Raw genomic sequence first — 21,501 nt, forward strand, 5'->3', positions numbered from 1 at the left:
TGAATATTTTGGAATAATGGTGGTTCGTTGATCAAAATTACTAAGCTTTCATAATTGATTATCTTTTATAATGTTGTTATAATATTTTATAGTATATTATAATATAATAAATTGTTGTTATAATAACATTGTTCTCTTGGTTCTGCTTCACTTTGCATAAGTTCATTTAAGTCTTCTAGTTTTTTTTTTCTTTTTCTGAAACTAATTCAACATTTCATACAGTACAATAGTATTCCATTGCATTCATATATCATAACTTGTTTAGCCATTGTCCAATTGATGGACATCTCCCACCTTCCCCACTCCCACACAATATCCAATTCTTTGTCACTACAAAAAGAAGTTATAAACACATATGGATCTTTTTCCTCTTTCTCTTATCTTTTTTGGGATATAAACCTAAAAGAAGTACTGCTAGGTTGAGTATAATAGCTTTTTGTGTGTGAGGCAATTGAGGTTAAAGGTCTTGCCCAGAGGCACACAACTAGAAAGTGTTAAGTGTCTAAAACTAAATTTGAACTTTTCTTCCTAATTCTAGGGTACATGCTGTATCTACTGTGTCTTTATCTACCTTGATGCATAATAGTTTTTTAAAAGTTATTATTTAACTACATTTAATCACTTTTAGGGCATAGTTCCAAATTGTTTTCCAGGATGATTGAATATTGATGGAGTTGACAACTCCATCAAAAATATACTAGTGCCCTATTTTCCTCGCATTCCTTCCATCAACTTTTATTTTTCTTTTCTCATAATAGTTCATAATAATTGATAGAGGTGATATTGTACTTCATAATTGTTTTAACTTGCATTTCTATAACTATTAATGATTTGGGACCTTTTATGACTATCACTAGGCTGATGTCTTCCTCTAAAAACTACCCTTTAATATTTTGTAATTACTTTTCAGTTGGTAATGATCCTCACACTTATAAATTAGGCCAATTTCCCTATTTATTTTAGAAATCAGACCTTTGGGGACAGCTATATGGTGCAGTTGATAGAGTACCAGCCCTGAAGTAAGGAAGACCTGAGTTCAAACAGATTTTCGGACACTTAACTCTGTGACACCTAGCTGTGTGACCCTGGGCAAGTCACTTAACCCCAACTGCCTCAGCAAAAAGAAAAGAAAAAGAAATGAGACTTTTATTAGAGAAACTTCGTACAAATAACTTCCCCCACTACTATACTGAATTTCTTCTTGTTTTTACTACATTGGTTTTCTTTGTGTAATTTTTAAAAAATTTATGCAAATGAAATTATTCATTTTCCTTTCTCTAAATCTTGCTGTCTTTTACTTGACTGTAAACTCTCCCCCTATTTGTTGATCAGACAGACAATTTCTTTCATATTCTATTAATTTACTTATTATATTACTCTTTATGTACAAATAATATACCTACTTTAAGTTTTTCTTGATATGAGATATTATTTTATATTTACTTTCTGTCAGTTTTCCAAACAGTCACGGAAAATGGTGAGTACTTGACCACAAAGCTGGGATCCTTGGGTTTATTAAACACTAGATTATGGTTTTCATTTGCTTCTTTATATTGTTCAAATATGTTATTCAAAACTTCTCTGTATCTATTATATTTATAATTTCTTAAAGATCAGTAGTATCCCATTACACTCTTAAAACAGTTTAACCATTCCACAAATAATGAGCATCCATGTTTTTTTTTTCTTCCTCAATTCTTTGCTTTCACACACACAAAATATAATACAAACAATGTGTGGTGTATATAAGAATTTTTTTTTTTTTAATCACTGGTCACCTAGATCAAAGGGTATGAATATTTGAGTCACTTTATGTGAATAGTTCCTATTTGCTTTCCAAAATGATTACATTGATTCACAACTCTACCAGCAATACAATATTATGTCTGTCTTCCTTTAACCTCTTCAATATTGGCTTTTCTCATCTTTTGTCATTGTCAATTTGCATGATCTGAAGTGAAAATTCAAAGTGTGTTTTGACTTGTATTTCTTTGATTTCGTTCACATAGAGCACAATTACTTTGAGAATGGCTTGTTCATATCTTTTGGGCCCTCATTTACTGGGAAATAGTATATTATATATATATATATATATATATATATATATATATATATATATATATATATATATATATATATATATATATATATATATATATATATATATATATATATATATATGTGTGTGTGTGTGTGTGTATTCATATACAATACACATATATACACAGAATTTTATAGATACAGATATAAACACATACATACATATAAATAGATGTTAATTGTTTATGTCTTTTGGAAAACAAAATCTTATCAGAGACATTTTGATACAATATTTTTCCTGCTATTCAACTATTTCATATTGTATCCTGAGTACAATAATTTGTGCAAAAACTTTTCAATTTCTTATAAACAAAGTTATCTTTACAGTATTTTCTGAAATTTATTTTATCCCTTGATTAAATATACACCTCCTGTCTATAATAATGTTATATAAGGAAATGAATTTTTTCTTTTTCTTTTTTTCCTGGATGGAAGGACAAAGTCATTTTTGTAGATAGAAGAAGAGAATCTGTATATAAAGTGAGTTTAAGCATTGGAGAGAGAATGGGGATATTGGAGAAAATAGGAGGGGATAGGATCTGGAGTTCACAAGGAAGGATTTACCTTGGTATATAGAATAGCAACTTTTTTTTATGAAAGGCAAGGGAGAAAGAGATAGGCAGGAGATCTAAGATGATAAAATTGGATAAAGTGGAAGATTTCAGAAGTCCGGCTCAATTTGTATAAGGCAGGTTCTTGATTGAGGAGGTGGGGTAATAGTGTCATGATGATTGGGAAGAATGAAGAGTTTTTGAATATCCTCCATGGTGAGTATAATATCTATTGTATTAGTTTAAAATATTGCCTTTTGGCGATGAGGACATAGTTAAGATTATGCAATAAAATTTTGAAGGACTATCAGAACACTTCTGAGTCTTTCTTCACTTTTAGTTAGGACCACATAAACTGGAGCAGAAGAGATATATAGTAATCCAAGGCTGGGGTCTGACAAGGCAAAATCAAGGAATGATGGGACAAAGAGGAAAAGCCTTTAAATATTTGGGAAAGTACAGAATCAAAGTCATTCAGTTGAATACACCAAATGGTTAAGATGGATAATGGAATTGGTGTAGGGGTGATGGCCTGAGAAAGAACTGAGGAGTAAAATGATTAGAATTTATTGTGATGATCAAGAAATAGGTTAGATGTCATAAGGCATAGGAGGAAAAAAAGCTTAATTAGTTTTAAAAAGTTTTGGGAATCATAGATATAGAAATAGAACTATGATGATCACTCTTTATAAGAGATAGAATACAAAAATGAGGTCATGAGAATTGAATGCATAGGGGAATTAAGAGTGTAGCATAGAAGGAGAAATCAATAGGTATACTGAAATCCCACCATACAAGGACAGGAGTTGAGGTGAGGAGAAAGACTGTGAGCCAGGGATTGAATTCATTGAGGAGGAAGGAGAATGTTCAGGGACTTCATACATTTTATCCATGATCTGGATTAGATCATTAATTTGGAGAGCATAGACCTCAAAGACCTAGAGATTGGAAGGAATACAGACTTTCAGTGAGTATATATGTGTATATATATATATATATATATATATATATATATATATATATATATATATATATATATATATATATATATATATATATATATGTGTGTGTGTGTGTATGTGCATCTATGCATATCTATCTGTAACAGTTATGCTATATGCATTCGTGTGTATACTCCCCTTTCACATGAGGACATTTTGGTTGCTGAAAAAGATATATAAAAACATCATTTTTATAAGGAATACCTATATGATCATTTAAGAAGCACATTTTCTCAGATAAAATATTGTATACTATTTAAAGACTATGAAAGAAATCTGTCCAATAAATGTATAGAAAAAAGCTACTTGAAGACAGAAGCCAGAGTGAGTTAGACATGGTTGTAGTGTGGTCCAAGCTCATTTTCATGTGACTATTTTCAGATTTGTGAAGGATATAACATATAAACTATATATTAAACACTATTTAGAGATTACGAGAATTTGGGGGATTATGGGAATAGGTCCAACATGACTATTATAGTCACAGATAGATAGATAGATAGATAGATAGATATAGATATAGATATATATGTATGTATGTATATGCAGTATATAATTCAAGCAGATAATCTATGATGTCAGCTTTGAAAGAATTCAGGATCCAAACTATTTCCAAATCAAGTAAAGGCATTTGTTAAGATTTTTGAGAATCACACATTCAAAATGGGTTGTTATCTTTTAACAACTTTTGCAGGAGTTAGCCACTTAGGAAAGCAAAAAAAAAAAAAAAAAAAAAAGATATTTATGGAATCTGATTGCATTACAAGAAGATTGTAAGAGGAGTTTGCTAACATGAAGAGGTCCTAAAATCTTGATGGAATTGCATGCGTGATTACCCATAATGTATATAACAAAGTCCCCCTGGGGGTATTAAATGTAGGGTGATATTATTATGATTAGCTTGACTTCATCATAAGTTCACCCATAAGGCAACAAAGAAGAATAGTGTGCAGGTGCCTGATGGGGGAAAGATTTATTGAAGTGTGGTTCAATGTTCTGATCCACATTTATTGGTGCTGCTTTCTCCTTGGCTGATTGCTATGGTATGTCTAAGATGTCTAAACTTGATGGATAATGGAATTATATACTGTGTAGATCTGAACCTCTCAGTGAGTAATTGAGGATTTCTTTAGGGTTTTTGTGGGGGGTAGGAGAACAGAGTTGGACAGGGGGCAACTACCATCAATACTTGACAGAAAGATATAATTTTTGAGTTTCATATCATAAGTTAGAGGTGGGTCACTGCCCATGAAGCCTCAATTAAGGGATTAGAAGCAAAAGATAAAAGAGGTAAGACACAACAGGATGAAAATAGAAGTAGGAGAATAAGCTCAGTGGCAATGGCAGATGATGCTTGCAGAAGAGGGAATACTGAAATGTACAGGATTGGATCCAAGTCAATAGGGAGGCTCTGTTGCTGTTCTAGGGTAGGGAGATAATGCTTATTGAAAGAGAGAATTTGCTTTGGGAAGACAAAATTTTGGGGGATTTCTTGAGTTGGTTTACACTCCTTTTGGACTGAGAGAATTAGAAGAATAAAGGAAGGCTTGAATTGTGGTTAGAATAACAATGGCTTCAGTTATATTTTTCATTAAAAAAAGAAAATAGTTGGAGAAAAATGCTGTTCGAAGAATACACTAAAGAAAGGTTGCATAGTTCTAATGTTTTCTATAATTCAAACTACTCAAATTTTCCAAGGAGATATAAGGAAGTTGGGAGTTCTCTACCACTCCAAGTAAACTGCTTGCCACTGAAAGAACTTAACATTTTTTCTCAATACCTTGCCAAAGCCTGATAATAACAGAGACAACAAAGATGCAAGGAATGAAGGAGGGAAGTGGTTTTGTCCAGCAGCGGAGAAGTAGTTCAGACTTTTCTAATGTGAACAATACCAAGTCATCTAAAGAGCCATTTTTTTCATGAATTACTTCAAATATGGCTTTTCCCAAATGAATTTCTAAGTTTTTGTGTTTGAGTTTATTCTTTGTATTATTCAATCATTTAGTCATATCCTATTCTTTGTGACCATGTATAGAGTTTTCTTGGCAAAGATACTGAAATGGTTTGCAATTTCATTCTCTGGTGCAATAAGGTAATTTGTTGTTCAGTCGTTTTCAATTGTGTTTGACTCTTCATGATTCCATTTGGACTTACTTGGCCTAAATACTGGAGTGGTTTGCCATTTTCTTCTAATAATTTTACAGATGAGGAACTGCAGAAAACATGGTGAAATTACTTGGGCAGGTGACAGAGCTTGTAAATTTCTGAGACTGGTTTCAAAAACTCAGATCTTCCTGACTCCAGGTTCAGGTCTCTAGTCACTAAGCCACCTAGATAGCTCTATAGTTTAATTTATTTAATTTAATTAAATTAATTTAAATAATTTCTCATTAATTTACTCTATAATATGATATATACTCTCTCTATTTCTCTCTCTCTCTGTCTCTCTTTCTCTCCCTCTCTCTCTCTCTCTCTCTTTCTATATATCTATATCTATCTATCTATCTATCTATATATGCTGCACAAATATAATGTCTAGTTCTTAGAGATCAAGAAACTAAAATTCAAAGACAATGACACTTTGATGATTTGCCCAAAATCATATAGTTTTAGTCATAGGCAAGACTAGACCACATATCTTCTGATTATCTATTTTGTATTCTTGTCATCACATGATGATGAATGATGAGTAAATAATGGCAGTTAACTAAAATATGTATAGTAAAATTCATAGTCCATTTTCTACCTTTAAGTGGAAAGTTACCATAACTACAAAGAAATTACAACATAGAAGTTCACTATCATAAAGTATTATCTTCCTATTCTTGAAAATTACATAATTGGGGAGAGGAAATCAGATTTCCAACACTTTGTCAACCTTTATAAATTACTTATAAGATTTACAAAATTTAATAAACAGAAAACTGACTTCCTTGACCTTTTTCTGTCTTTACAAGTCTCATTTAATAATAGCATTGGTTTCAATAAGTATGTGTCTGTACTTATTTTCTAACTTAATGTGATGTAATGCCTATACAGTCTGTATTGTATGTAGATTAATTTACCATATTAAGTGCCTGGTCTGGAGGGAGGTCTAGATTAACTGCACTAGACAGTCTGCCAAAGATAGCTATCAAAGGGTTTTTTTTAGTATTTTTGTGCATTGAACAATTATCAACAGTGACTTCTTTGTTTAATTAAGAGAATTTCAAGGAAATGTATTGGCAGGCCTTGATTAGTATCTAAAACTAGTGCACAGACACAAAATAGTAAATTGGCAAAAAAATTGTTGATTTAAAAAATTAATTTGTGAAATTTTAGCAGACACAATTGCTATCTCTTCTTATATTTATGATTCTGAAATTCTTTTCCAATTTGGATTTGCATAATGAGATCCCTATAGTATTTATACTAACAAATCCAGTTAGATGAAATTCACCTACCTTATATTCAAGCCAACTTTGCTGTGGGTCATTTTATAGGGAAGGACCTCAGTATGTTTTCACAATGTTAACCAAACTTAAGGAGAAGACAATTTATTTCCATGACCTCTTTTTTTCTTTAAAAGTCTTACTTTAAAAGTTTAAAAGTCTTACTAAACAAACAAATAAGAATTCTTTGCAATTCTCTCCATAACATGTGGTTCTTGGGTCCCAATAATTTTCTGGAATCCTAATCAAGAAGAAGCTGGTACAAAATACACATCTAAAGGGACAACATAGTGGCTACTGCTTCACTCCTAAAGTGAATTATCATATGGAGTTTGGCTTGTTTGGGAACCTTTTATGGTGTTGCTAAGTTTCCTCCATTGTCCTGCATATACTCAACTCTCACTAACCTCTCTTATGATTTACCTCTACAATATTCTTTGTTTACTATCCCATCAACTTAAAGGCAGAGCAAGAATTTGAAAACGTTTAATCTACTTATATAGGGCCTGACCAGTTTTTATCTTTTCCCATCCAAGAATTTTTTCCTCTGATTTATCCTATCACCTATAACACAATTTACCAAGATAAGATTCTTTTCCCTTTGAATTTCACATTCACTTCTACCAATTTACCTCTTGATTCTACCTTTTATACCTTGGTATTAATTTGTTATTCAGTCATTTTTTAGTTTCAGTCTTTATGACCTCATTTGGTGCCTTTTTGGCAGCAGTGTTATCATTTCTTTCTCCAGTTTATTTTACAGAAAAAATTGAAGCAAACAGAATTAAGTGACTTGGCCAGGATCATACAGCTAATGAAGGCCTGAAGCTAGACTTGAACTCACACAGTTTTCTTGACTTCAAGTGCAACACTCAATCAAATGCACCACCTACCTGCCTCTTAGCATATCTAATCCATTGATATATGTCTTGTTTTATAATTTTTGATAATGTACAAATTTATTTTAAATTAAATCAAAATATAACTACAAAGATGCTCCTATTTCTACTTGCCATCAATATCAGGATAAGTTATTTCAATGACCTAACCAATTATTTGTGTTGTTGGAAATTTATGATCTGTTTTTAATCATTGAGAAATCCTATGTCATTCTGATTATTTCTTTTGAAAGTTTGGAGATTTCCCCCCCAACTTGTTGCTTCCACAATTTCTTTATCGACTATTTTAATTATATAGTTTTAAAATTGGACTAAGATGTTTCTTCATGCATTAAACTTCTGGTGAGTTTGTTTCTGTTGTTGTTTTAATAGATGTCTCTAACTCTGCTATTGTCTGCCTGAAATATTTCTGTGTGGGTTTTATATATGATTTGTTCTATTATTTAGTCTTTCTTTTTCATGATGTTTTCTAAAATATCTTTAATATTTACATGAAATTATCCCATTATTTCAGTTCAGTGCTAGATAGATAGATTGTTATTGTATTTGTGAATCTCTCATTTCTTAACTTTGCTAGCTCTACTATTTAACTCTATTCCTTAATTTGCCTTCCTATTACTAACCTCTTGCCCCTTATACACCTCCACCTCCACCAGGGATCCCTCATCTCGCCCCTCACCTTTCCCTTCCCTCTTTATATTATTCCCATTAATCTACATACCTTATCCTACTCTTATTAAGTTAAACACACTTTCCTTTCCTCTTTGACCCTTTCCCATTAATCTACACATTTTTCCCACTTCCACTGATTTATATACCCCTATATACCTCATGTTAATCTGTTCCCTCTACCCTTATTTCATTATAGATTTTGGAGGATGCTATACCCTTTTTGGTATGTGTGTGTTTGTATACATGTGTGTATGTATGTATTGTCCCCTCTTTAATCCATGCCATAAAGAAGGAGATTTTCAAAACTACTACTCCCCCTCCCCCATCTAATTTCTCTGTGTTGTTTCTTGCTCTTATATTGCATTCATATAGCATAATTACTATTGTTGTTTTTTCCTATTTGGCTTTACTCTTTTAGAGTCATATCATACTCAGCTCCATCCCAGTTTTTTAGATTTTAGACAGATAATTTACACTTCCCTATATAAAACACAAACAACTGATCCTTATTGAGTCCCTTGAAATTAGTCTTTGATGCTGGCTCTTATATGTTAAATTTTCTACTGAGTGTAGGTTTATTTAAAACAAAATGCTGAAAATCTGAGTTCATTGAATGTCTATTTTTTGGTTCATTATATATTATACTTAATTTTGCTGGATACACTGTTTTTGGCTGTACCCCTCCTTCTTTTGATTGTCAATATATAATATTCTAGAACTTTTGAAAAATAAGAATTTGATAGTATAGTTTTAGAGTAATGGTAAGGGAAGTGCCTCTGGCTTTACTTCAGCTTTTCATTCTTATCTGGAACCCAAAAAACAGAGAACCCTCTTGTAAATGTCCATAGCCAATAGCTTTTCTACTCTACTGCTTCTGCACTCACAGGATTCCTTCTTACTCAAGAATATATCTCAGCAGCACAGTTGGGCCTAGCTTTTTTCATCAGCAGAGGTTCCCTTAGTATTCCCAGAGTCAGACTATTCAGGACTCCCATACTATCCAAGAGGTCAAAATTCCTTTGTTTTGGCCTGAGGCTCCCCTGAACCCAGCTAGCCCCAGGGCTTCCAGTTTGCTATTTCTTAAGAGCTATCCTGGATGTAATTCATTTAACACCAGTTAAACCTATGCTGTGGATTTTCTTAGGATCTTTTTATAGTAGTCCTGGGAGGGGAGTCCTTTGCTGCTGCAAGTCTTGTTTGTTTTGTGAGAGAAATCCAGTGTGCTTGGAATTTTCCCAGAATTCTTTCTCATGCATTCATTTAAAATGATATTGCTTTATCTATTTTGAGTCAGCACATCTCTTTTTTTTTTAACAGTATTTTATATTTCCAAATACATGCAAAGATAGTTTTTATTATTTACCTTTGTAAAAACCTTGTGTCCCAATTTTTTCTCCCTGTCTCATGCCATGTAAGAAAATCAAAAGGGAAAGAAAAAAAAGAAAGAAAAAAAATCATGCAAACAAACAACAACAATCAAAAGGTGGAAATATTATGCTTTGACCCACATTCATTCTCCACAGTTCTCTCTGGACGTGGATGGCTCTTTCCAACACAAGTCGATTGGAATTGCCTTGAAACTCTAAAATGAAAAAAATCCCATTTACCAAAATAAGTCAACATCTTCTTTACAATTGAAATTTTAAAGAATTACCTAGAATACTGAAAGATTCCATAACTTTCTTAGACTTATACAGGCAAGTTGTGTGAAAGGTAATAATCAAACCCAGCTCTTCCTGGCTTTAAAGGTATGTTTAATGACGAATAACTTATATTATAGTTGAATTACAAAGAATATAATCTTTTATGAAACATAATTAATCAAATAAAAAAAATAGAAGAAAATATAAAATATCTTATTGGGAAAAAAAACTGACCTGGAAAATTGATCCAGGAAAGACAATGTCAGAATTAGGAAACTATTTGAAAGTCATAATCAAAAGGATGATGTGGATTTTTAATAAATTCTCAAGGAACACTGTCCTGATATCCTGAAGCTAGACTAGGACCCCCCCCCAAAAAAAATCTACCAATCATCCCAGGAAAGAGATCTCAAAAGAAAATTTCTAAGACACATCATAACCAAATTTCCAAACTATAAGGTCAATGAAACAATATTACCAGAAAGAAATTGCTGGAAAAACTGAGGCAAAACAGAGATTAGTCTTTCAATATTTTAATAGTGAAGAATTTGGGCTAGCCATACAAGCCGTCTGGATTGGACTCTTGTCTCAAAGCATCCAGCAACAGAGACTTTTATAGAGCTCCAACTATCAGGGAAACAAAGGCAAGGGGATGGGGCAGAGTACTGAATGAGTGGAAATTTCATGAAAAGACCGTAACTTAGTTCTGATAGGAAGTCTGAGACCAGGAGATGCCCAAGCATTTGAGATAAACCATCTGGAGTTTTGTGACTCTTTGGAATGTAAGAGGCCCTAATTCTCTCATTCCCAATGGGGCAAGGAAGGTGTTGTAGCCATTAGGGAAACTGAGGCAGAACAATTCAGGGAAATTGAGACATTACAAAGCAATCCAAATATTGGTGAGCTATAATCAGTATTACACAGCACTTAGAAGTTGCAACACAAATGATCAGAAGTTATAGAACATGACATTCTGAGAAGCAAAATAGCTAGGACTACTACCAAGAATCACTTACCTATCAAAATCAAGCATAATCCTTCAAGGGAAAGAATGTCATTCACTAAAATAGAAGGATTTCAGCTTTTCATAAGGAAAAAGCAAGAATCAAACAAAAAAATTGATATCCAACATCAAGAGCCAAAAGAAGCCTAAAAAGATAAAAAAAAAAATAAGTTATTCAATGAAGCTGAATTGTTTATATCCTGACATGAAAAGATGATGCCTATAATTAAAAATTTTACCTCTAATAATACAACTAGAAAGAATATTCATAAACAGAGAATAAAGATATAAGGAGTGAATGACATAAATATTTAAGAATTGAGAAAGATGAATCCTCTAGATGCAGAAAGAAGGAAAAAATAGAATGAGTTGAATTGTTTCACATGAAGAGACAAAAAAATCAAATTATAGTAGAGAGAAGGATGGGAGGGTGGGCAATAAACAGCATTTGAACCTTATTCTTATCAGTATTGGTTAGAGAGAATACTATACATAGTTGAATATAGTAATCTATCTTAATTACCAGGAAGGTAGGAGGGAAGAAGATTAAGGAAAAGTAGTGTGAATAAGGGAGACTGACAGAAGAGAGGTCAGACCAGGGAAGGCAGAAGACAAAGAAAACATTGTTAAGGAAGGAAAGAGGAAATGTGAGGAGAGAGAAATAGAAGAGGGGAAATAGGATAGAGGGAATTAAAAAATTAGTAATCATATCTGTGAATATGAAGAGGATGACTTCTGTCATAAAATAGCAGCAGATAGCAAAGTGCATCAAAAACTAGAATCCTACAATATGTTGTTTACAAGAAACAGACTTGAAACAGAGAAACAGAGAGTAAATGTAAGGGGCTGGAGTAGAATCTATTTGGCTTCAGCTAACTTAAAAAAAAAAAAAGTCTGGGTTAGCAATTCTTACTTCAGACTAATCAAAAGTGAAAATTGACCTAATTGAAAGAGATAAGGAAGGAAACTACATCTTGTTTAAATAAATCATCAACAATGCAGTAATAGCAATATTAAAAATATTTGACCAAATGGTATAGTATTTTAATTTCTTTTTATGACTACATCCATTTCCAAATTAATATATAATGCTGAGCCCTCAAAGATAAGCTTTGTTGTATCTGATACTTTTTTTTAAATTAATTTATTTTTAATATGCACTGCTTTATAAATAATGTGGGGAGAAAAAAGAACAAAAGGGAAAAACAAAGAGAGAAGAAAAAACAGAAAAACTAAGTGAACATGGCATGTGTTGATTTGGATTAAATCTCCATAGTTCTTATTCTGGTTGCAGGTCACATTTTCTGTCCAATGTCTATTGGGATTACTTTGATCATTGAACCACTAAGAATTAAATCTTTCATAGTTGATCATTGTATATTCTTGTTGTTATTATGTATAATGTGTTCCTGGTTCTTCTTGTTTTGCTCAGCATCAGTTCGTGTAAATCTTCCCAGATCTTTCTAAAATGAGTTGTTCATCATTTTTTAAAGAACAATAATATTCCATTACCTTCATATGCCATTCACCAGTAGAGATAAAATCTTCTCATTTTTGAATTCTATGCTATATCACACAAAGACCAACTACATTTTGTAAAATGTGGGTCCTTTCCTTCCTTTATGATTTGTTGGACTTCAGACCCAGAGGTGGCACCGCTGGGTCAAAGGGTATGCACAGTTTTATAGTCCTTTGGGCATACTTCCAGATTGCTCTCCAGAATGGTTGGATCTATTCACAGTTCCACCAACAATACATTTGTGTCCCAATTTTCCCATATTCCCCCCAACATTTATCATTATCTTTTCCTGTCATCTTAGCCAATCTTAGAGGTATGAGGTGGTACCTCAAAGTTGTTTTAATTTGCATTACTCTAATCAATAGTGATTTAGAGTATTTTTCATATGATTATAGATTGCTTTAATTTTGTCATCTGAAAATTGTCCGTTCATATACTTTGACAGGAACTAATTTCTTAAAGAAGTTAAATAAACTATATGTTCATGACCAAACAAGAGACAGAGAGCATTATAGATAGAATAGATAATTTTGATTATATTAAACTAAAAAGGTTTTGTATGACTAAAACCACTGCAATGAAGAATAGAAGGAAAGCAGAAAACTGGGAAACAATCTTTACAGCAAGTATCTTTAATAAATACTTCATTTCTCAAATAGAGAACTGAGTCAAATTTATAAGAATACAAGCCATTTGCAACTGATAAATTGTGAAAGCATATGAATAGGCAGGTTTTCAGAGGAAAAAATCAAAGCTATCTATAGGCTTATGAATAAGTATATCAAATTATTTCTAATTAGAGAAGTGCAAATTTAAACAACTCATAACTATAAGTTTGGCTAACATAATAAAATGAATAATAATAAATATTGAAGAAGATATGGGGAATTGGGGACACTAATGTGTTGTTGATTATCTAACTATTCTGGAGAACAATTTGGAACTACGACCAAAGAAAAAGTTGTACATACCCTTTGATTCAGAATATCGTTAATAATTCTATATCCCAAATATTTTTTAAATAAAAGAACCTACATGTACAAAAATATTCATAATTGTCCTTTTTATGGAAATACTGGAAAGTTAGAGGATGTCCTTCAATTAAAGAATGGCTGAACAAGCTGTAGTATATGAATACAATGGATTATTATGGTATTACATCAAATCCATAAAAGGGTGTCTTTTCTACCTTTTTTTCTTGAGGTTCTTGTTCTTCCTAAGGAAAGATGTTGGAGTATTCTAGTCACTGACCCAGTCTGATGTCAATGTTTCCTCATTTTGTCTATTTTTACTTAATTCACTTATTTTCAGGAATCAAGGTTATATTTATGCTTTGTAAAAACATGTTCACTCAATGAGTAGAACCAGAAGATCGCTGTACATTTCAATGCTGTATGAAGATATATTTTGATGGAAGTGGATATCTTCAACATAAAGAAGATCCAACTCACTTCCAGTTGATCAATGATGGACAGAAATAACTACACCCAGAGAAGGAACACTGGGAAATGAATGTAAATTGTTAGCACTACTGTCTATCTATCCAGGTTACTTATCCCTTCGGAATCTAATACTTAATGTGCAACAAGAAAATTGTATTTACACACATATATTGTATCTAGGTTTTACTGTAACACATGTAAAATGTATGGGATTGCCTGTCATGGGGGGAGGGAATGGAGGGAGAGGGGGATAATTTGGAAAAATGAATACAAGGGATAATATAAAAAAAATTACTCATGCATATATACTGTGGGAAAAAATTCCAAAAAAAAAATGTTCACTCTAGGGCATTTGCATCATCTCTCCACTTCATTATATTTTTGAGGCTTTGTGAGGTAAATATAATAACAAATGTTTAAGCAAAATAAAGAAAGAAACAAAAACTTTGACTTTGCACAAGAAGTCACACAATCTGATGTAGAAATTAATGCAATTATATCATTTTGTTAGCACAGTCTTCTAAGTTATAGGAAATATTCTTTAGATGTGATTTTTCTTTCTTTTTGGCTCTGCTTATAGTAAATTCCCAAGTTTGATTATCTCTACCACCCTTTCTCCTTCTTTCAAAATCTTATCCATCCTTTTAGACTTATCACAAATCCCTCCTCTTCTGTGAATCCTTTCTTGATCTCTGTTATCCTTTCCTGCTTTTCTGTCATACCAGTTATACATAACACTCATGCAAAAGTTATTTACAACTTATTTTTTATTGCCTCTTTCCTAAATATATGACCTGTCTTTTTAAATAGATGTTTTCTTTTGACAACAAAATATATTTTAAATGTGGAAACAAGTTTAATAGAATTGCATGTATTTAAGCTATATTAGATTATTTGCTGTTTAATGTGGAGAGGGAGGGAGAAAAATTTGGAACACAAGGTTTTGCAAGGATGAATGTTAAAAAATTATCTTTGCAGGTATATTATAAAAACAACAAAATGTTATCTTTTAATCGTTTGTAAACAATATCCCTCACAAAATCTAGCAAGATGATTTATACTTAAAAATCACTCAAATATTTGCTGATCAATATCACTTTTTTTTTCCCCATTCAACTATTTGCTCTCCCCAATCTGGCACCATTTCATGTCTTCAATCTTCTTTATTTCCCTCATACACTATAGACTTTAGCTAACATGTATGCTGTATTGAATTCAGTAGAATAATGGGATTTGCTATCTATATGACTCCAGGCATTTTACATCTCTGAGCCTCAGTTTTCTCAACTGTAAAATTAAGAGTTTGAGTTAAATGTCCTGTACCAGAAGTTCCTTTTTCAATTCAAAATTGATAATCATTATCCACTAATTATTCATTATCCAATGAATATTTATCTCCCACACTTTCCTCATACCTTATATATTTGTTTTGAAATTAATTGCATTTGAATGAATAATCCCTATTTTCCATTCCTTTCACTCATTCACCAGTGACTCTGGCCACTTAACTGGTCTCAGAATATGAGACTTTGGCTCTGGGCTTTTTCTCTGTCTCTCTTCCCCACACCAATTCCCTTCCTCCTTTCTTCTCCCTTATTTTCCTAGCTTTCCAAGATAAAATTCAACCTTTTACTGGAAGCCTTTTTAACCTTTTTAAATTCTAGTACCTTTCCTCCATTATTTCTTATTTATCCTGAATGAAGCTTGTCGATTTGGTTGTTTGTTGTCTCTCAGCAGATTGTGAGCGCCCAGAGGGCAGCGTTGTTACTTAATCTCCCTCCCCTTTTTCTTTTTTATCTCCAACATTTAGCACAAAGTTTACCACATAATAGATACTTATTGAAATTTAACTTTCCTGAAACCCCCAAATCAATTACCATTTCATTCCCTGAGGCCTTTTCTGATACCATCCATTTTCTATGAACAGACATGGGGTTGTTTTTGGCCAGATTTATAACAAATTTATATAACAACTTAATATCATATAATGACTTAATCTGTGTGAAGGGTAAACACCTCTGAAACTGCAAGGTGGAAGCCTTGGGGATTTGCAGGTTATTTGCAGGTTATTCAGCTCAAACAACAGTGTGTAGGACAGAGTGCTAGACCCCCTTACCCAAATTAATTACTGAGAGGCATCTTCAGATACAAATACAATTTATTCGGTCCTTGCAAGGAGAGGTCCAAGCACACCTGATGAGCAGACCCAGAGCCTCTCAGGTTTCATCTCCCAGAATGGCTTGTGGGGGAGGAGCTAAAAATAGTGAAGTGGTTAAATAGCAAACGACTTAGATTCATTGAATGGATTGAAAAAGTAGTAACCATTGACCCATGGTCAGCAAAACTGTCAACTTCCTGCGGGTCATGTAGATGAGGTTTGGCATAGGGCAGAGAGTAGTGAGAACCCCTTCTGGTTGGTGCAGGTCCTTCATAAAAGAATTTATGAACCCGAAAAGTTAGACTGGCAAAAAGAAGTTTATTGGCACTGAGAAGTCAGCTTTTGCTAGGAGGCTAACTTCCTCAGTGGCAAAGTCCCCACAGAGAAGTAAAGGTCTAGCAGAGGAGTCCTGTCAGAGAGAAAGCAGGGCTATGTTAACACTGAGAAGAGGAGAACTCTTCTCAGTAGGCAGGGTTCAGGCAGGCAGCCTTGCCAAAGAGAGAGAGGGGTTCCTTGACAAGGCTTGGTCCTGCTTTGGGCTTCTGCCAGGTCCTGATAGAGAAGGAGGTGAGAGAGATAAAAAGGGGTTAAAGCTGAAAAGAGAATGTCTTCTCAGTGGGCAGGGACCCTGGCAGGCAGCTATGCCAAGGAGAGGTCCCTTAGCCTGGCATGTTCCTGCTTTGGGCCTCTGCCAAGAGTTAAGTGAGCAGATACCTATTTTATCTTGATTGGGGAAAGTTTGAGTTGAAATCAGAATGAAATCTTCTAATTGAATAGAAGATATTCCAATTGAATGAGTGTCCTTGGACTAATCTTCAACTCAATAGATGGTGTAACAGAATGAAACTACTTATCTTGATTCCCTGGGGAAGGTCTTTTGCAGAGGAGAACTTCTCAAGAATTTCTCAAGCATTCCCTCAAAGTCAGAGGACAGCTTCAGGGTTTCCCCCATCAATGTGACTTCTTGAAATTTAGGCCTCAGGTCTGACCTCTTCTGTCCTACAACCCTCTAAGAATAAGGATCATGCAACTTCCTGAAATTTAGGCCTAAGGGCTGATCCACTCCATCTCATAGGTTTTTTTGAGAAATCTTCACTCAGTCCCATTCAATAGGAACTGCATAAGGAGTCAAAGTTTGAGTACCAGAAGAAGGAGGTTCCCTTTCCTTATTAGGAAGGGTAGACCCAACTGTTATGACATGGCCCTGGAGGAGAAGGGAGCAGCACACCTGGTGAGTGCAGAAACAGTGGGGTAGGGTAGCTGCCAAGGAAGAGTGCAGTAGAGAGGACTTCTTGGCTTTTTATTCCACTTTAGAAGGGAGAAACTGAAGTGAAGCCAGTTGTGTATGATGTGGCATTAAAAAATAAAACCTTCTAGGAAAAGGCAAAAATAGTAATTATGCTACATGAATCAGGTATGAGAGCAAGAACCAACTCAGGGAAATTAGATGAGGCAGAGGGTAATTAATAGTTCTCAAAACCGTCATGCCTGGAGCATGATCACACACACATATAGGTTAAAATAGGAATAACACACACACAGACACAAGAATGGCATAGCATCCTCCAAATTTAATTTAAAAAAATAAGGAGGGAGGGAAGAGAACAAATTGGAATATAAAAAACTGTAGATTTATGGCAGTGGAAGAAGGTATAAAAGTAATGGGAATGGGTTAAAAAAAGGAAAAGGGTGGGGAGAGAAGATGAGGGATTTATCATTGGGGTAGGGGGGAAGGAATTAATAGCAAGTCAAGTTAAGGAGTAGAACTAAAGTAGAAGATATAGCAAGGATAGGAAATAAAAGATATACACAAACATAAAACAAGGATTAGGAGTGGAAATTTATTAGAAAAAAAAAAAGTAGGAGTAGTAATCCTTGGTCTCAAAGTCAAATTTAAACATTCAAATTCAGAACAAGAAAAATTCACATTATGTGTCCGACAGATTTATATTGTTTTACATGAATGACTATGTATGCATATATGTGTGTATATAGATATGCATACATAATTATATCTGTGTTTAACTACAGTCTGGTTGAGGAAAGGAGGAGGGAAGAAAGGAGAAAAAGTAAAGAATGTATAGCAAGGAACAAAAGAAAATTTACATACTTACAAAGAAGCAAAGAAAAGATGGACAGTTATGAATATAAAACCTTCTATTATTATATATGCTGTGTTGCTAGGCATGACAGTATTTTTTTCTTTTTTTTCTATTTTTTTCTTATTTTGCATTTGTTTTAAATAAATAGTTACATTAAAAGACAAAATGAATAAATGAAACCGTTTATTGAATTAAACTTTATGTATGAAGCAATATGCTGAATTTGGGGGTTAAAAATGAAACAAAACAAAAAAATGGAATAATCATTATTCTCAAAAAGTCTATTACATTCTAATTATGGAAACCCAATACATAAAAGTTCAAGATGGTCAGAAAAACCTAGAATTGCTAAGGCATCAGAGTAGTTCATAAGGAAAGGTCAAAAAGTATTTACAGTATCTTAGCAGGTTAGATTGAATCATCTAAGGGTCTGGCAGGTATAACTGAAGAGAGATGACTTTGTTCAGAAGGCCAGATGCAGTGGCAGGGCAGATAATAAGGTAGAATTGTCCTAGAAAGAGTGCAGTTGTTGAGTTTTAGATCATCTAAGCTGTATGAGCAGACATGTAGTTCATCCCACCTGGCCAGCCCAAATGGAGTCTGAGCAGAGTAAGGATTAGAGTATGAATAAAACATACTAGAAAACATATTAAACTTACTCTTATAATTACTAAGGGCAAAAACAAGAACCAATGATTAAGTTATAGAAAGGAATAGTCCAGTTTAATACCAGGAAAAGCTTTCTAATGATTAGAACATATTACAAAATAAAATAACTATTTCATGAGGGTAGTGAGTCCCCATCAGATGTTTCACTGAGGGATGGGCAACTGCTTCTCATGTGTTAAAAGGGATTCCAGCATTTGGTAGGCGGCTATGTTGATTATGAAAAGACCCTTCTAAGTCATGAGTTTTATGAATTATTCATTGTTTTAGAGTTAAGAAATTCACAATATGTTAGGAGGAATTAGAACTGGAGATCTTGAATATTAAAATATTTGTATGCTTCATCTCTGCTAATATAGTGCTATTTGCATGAGGATGCTCAATAAGAAATGTTTGATTATGATTACTATGCTGATGAAGAATAATTCATAATTAATTAGATTCTGTCAGCATCTAATTACTCACTTGCTATCTTTACAAGGATGACCAGTCAAATTAGAATAAAGAATTTTAACAAAATTCTATATTATGGAAAACAAAACAACAACAACAACAACAACAACAACAAAAATGGGTTAGATTTAAAACTAAGCTGATTGTGCCTCTGGTAAATTTATTTAATTTCTATTTGCCTTACTTTTGTCAAATGTAAAATGTGGATAATAATAGCGTGTGCCACCCAAGGTTGTTGTGAGGATAAAGTAAGACAATAAATTATAAGTGTTGTTAACATAGTAAGTCCCTGGCACATAGTAATGCTGTTATCATTCAACCAATTCAGTCATGTTTTAATCTTTGTGACCCCATCATGGATTTTCTGGGCTATTATACTGGAATGGTTTGACATTTCCTATTCCTGCTAATTTTATAGGTGAGAAAATTTAAGTAAACAGGATTGCCCAGGATCCCAAAGCTAGCCAGGGTATGACACTAAATTAGATCTCAAGAAGATGGCTTGTTGACTCCAGAGTCAATACTCTATCCACCATACTATCTAACTGCTAATGTTAGCATACTGTAAGCCACATAAATGTTAGCATATTGTTAACTTCAAAAATGTTAGCTATTCCTATTGTTATCCCATAGTTCCTTTATTGTCTTTCAACTTTAGTTTTTTCATCTCTGAAATGATAATAATAATGATAATAACAGCAATAACAAAACAATAACAGGATTATTGTGGGAATCAAATGGGTGAGTGACTACATATAGAGGCGAGGAGTGAACTTCTGATTTCATTGCTATGGGGAGCTCCCAGATGATGAAACTTCCTTCAGTGCAAGTTCACTTTTCAGTGAAATCCATGATCAAAGAGGCATCTAGAGCAGAGGCGTCAAACATTCAACAGTAAGCCATGTGATTTTGGCAACATTCCTGAATGCTGAGAGAATCATATTAAAATATAATTGGGAAGTATTTAACAAAATAAATGAAAATAAAATACATATAGATCATGTTAATAAATGCTTTTCTAAGATAATATATGATCTTTTAGGGTCCTTCCATATTATTTGATGGCCTTGGTGTATATTTGAGTTTGATCGCACTCATCGAGAACATTGAGATAATATTTTGCAGTAAGGTAGTATGTATCAGAAGTAACAGCAACTGTGAAAAAAAATTAAGTAAGTTTATCTGAGGAAGGCCTCATTTCTCAGACATATAGAGAATCGAGTCAAATTTATAAAAATAAAGACTATTCCCTCATAAACTCCAAAAAAGGACATGAATTTAGCCAAAACTTTAAATCTATTTCAAGAGGAATAAAGAATTCTTTTCTTCACTCAATTTAAAATGACTTTCTCACTATCTTTCTTTTTCTCTGATCTGCCTGTCTCCTTCTTTTCTTCCCCTTTTTTTGTATTTTTGCCTTTTTCACTTTTCCTTCCTCAACCTCTTTTTTCTTCTCCTCCCTTAAAACTCAATTTTAAAAGAACATGTTTACTGCAAATCTCTTCAATGTTTCTGCCAGAAATGCTTTGATAACCAAGTACAATAAAATAATCAAGAGACATGTCAGTCTCTTGATCCATTAAAACCCCAAGAGATCCATCAGGAGATTGACACTAGCTGAGACATCCTAGAAATTTGATTGCCCCTTGTAAATTTTATTAGGGAAGAACTTTTGGAGTAAAGGTTGTTTCAGCACTTTCATTCTAATCCCATTTTCAATTGGCTGTAACAACTATCCTCAGCAAGAAGCAGTTCTCCCTGTTTGGTTTCTTGCATCTATTTCCCCTTCTACTCTTTGGGTCAGGAACTTACATATTCTACAGATACTATAATTTTTTTTTATTAATTTCAATTTTTTATA

This window comes from Sminthopsis crassicaudata, chromosome 5, assembly GCF_048593235.1.
Source record: "Sminthopsis crassicaudata isolate SCR6 chromosome 5, ASM4859323v1, whole genome shotgun sequence".
Lineage (NCBI taxonomy): Eukaryota > Metazoa > Chordata > Mammalia > Dasyuromorphia > Dasyuridae > Sminthopsis > Sminthopsis crassicaudata.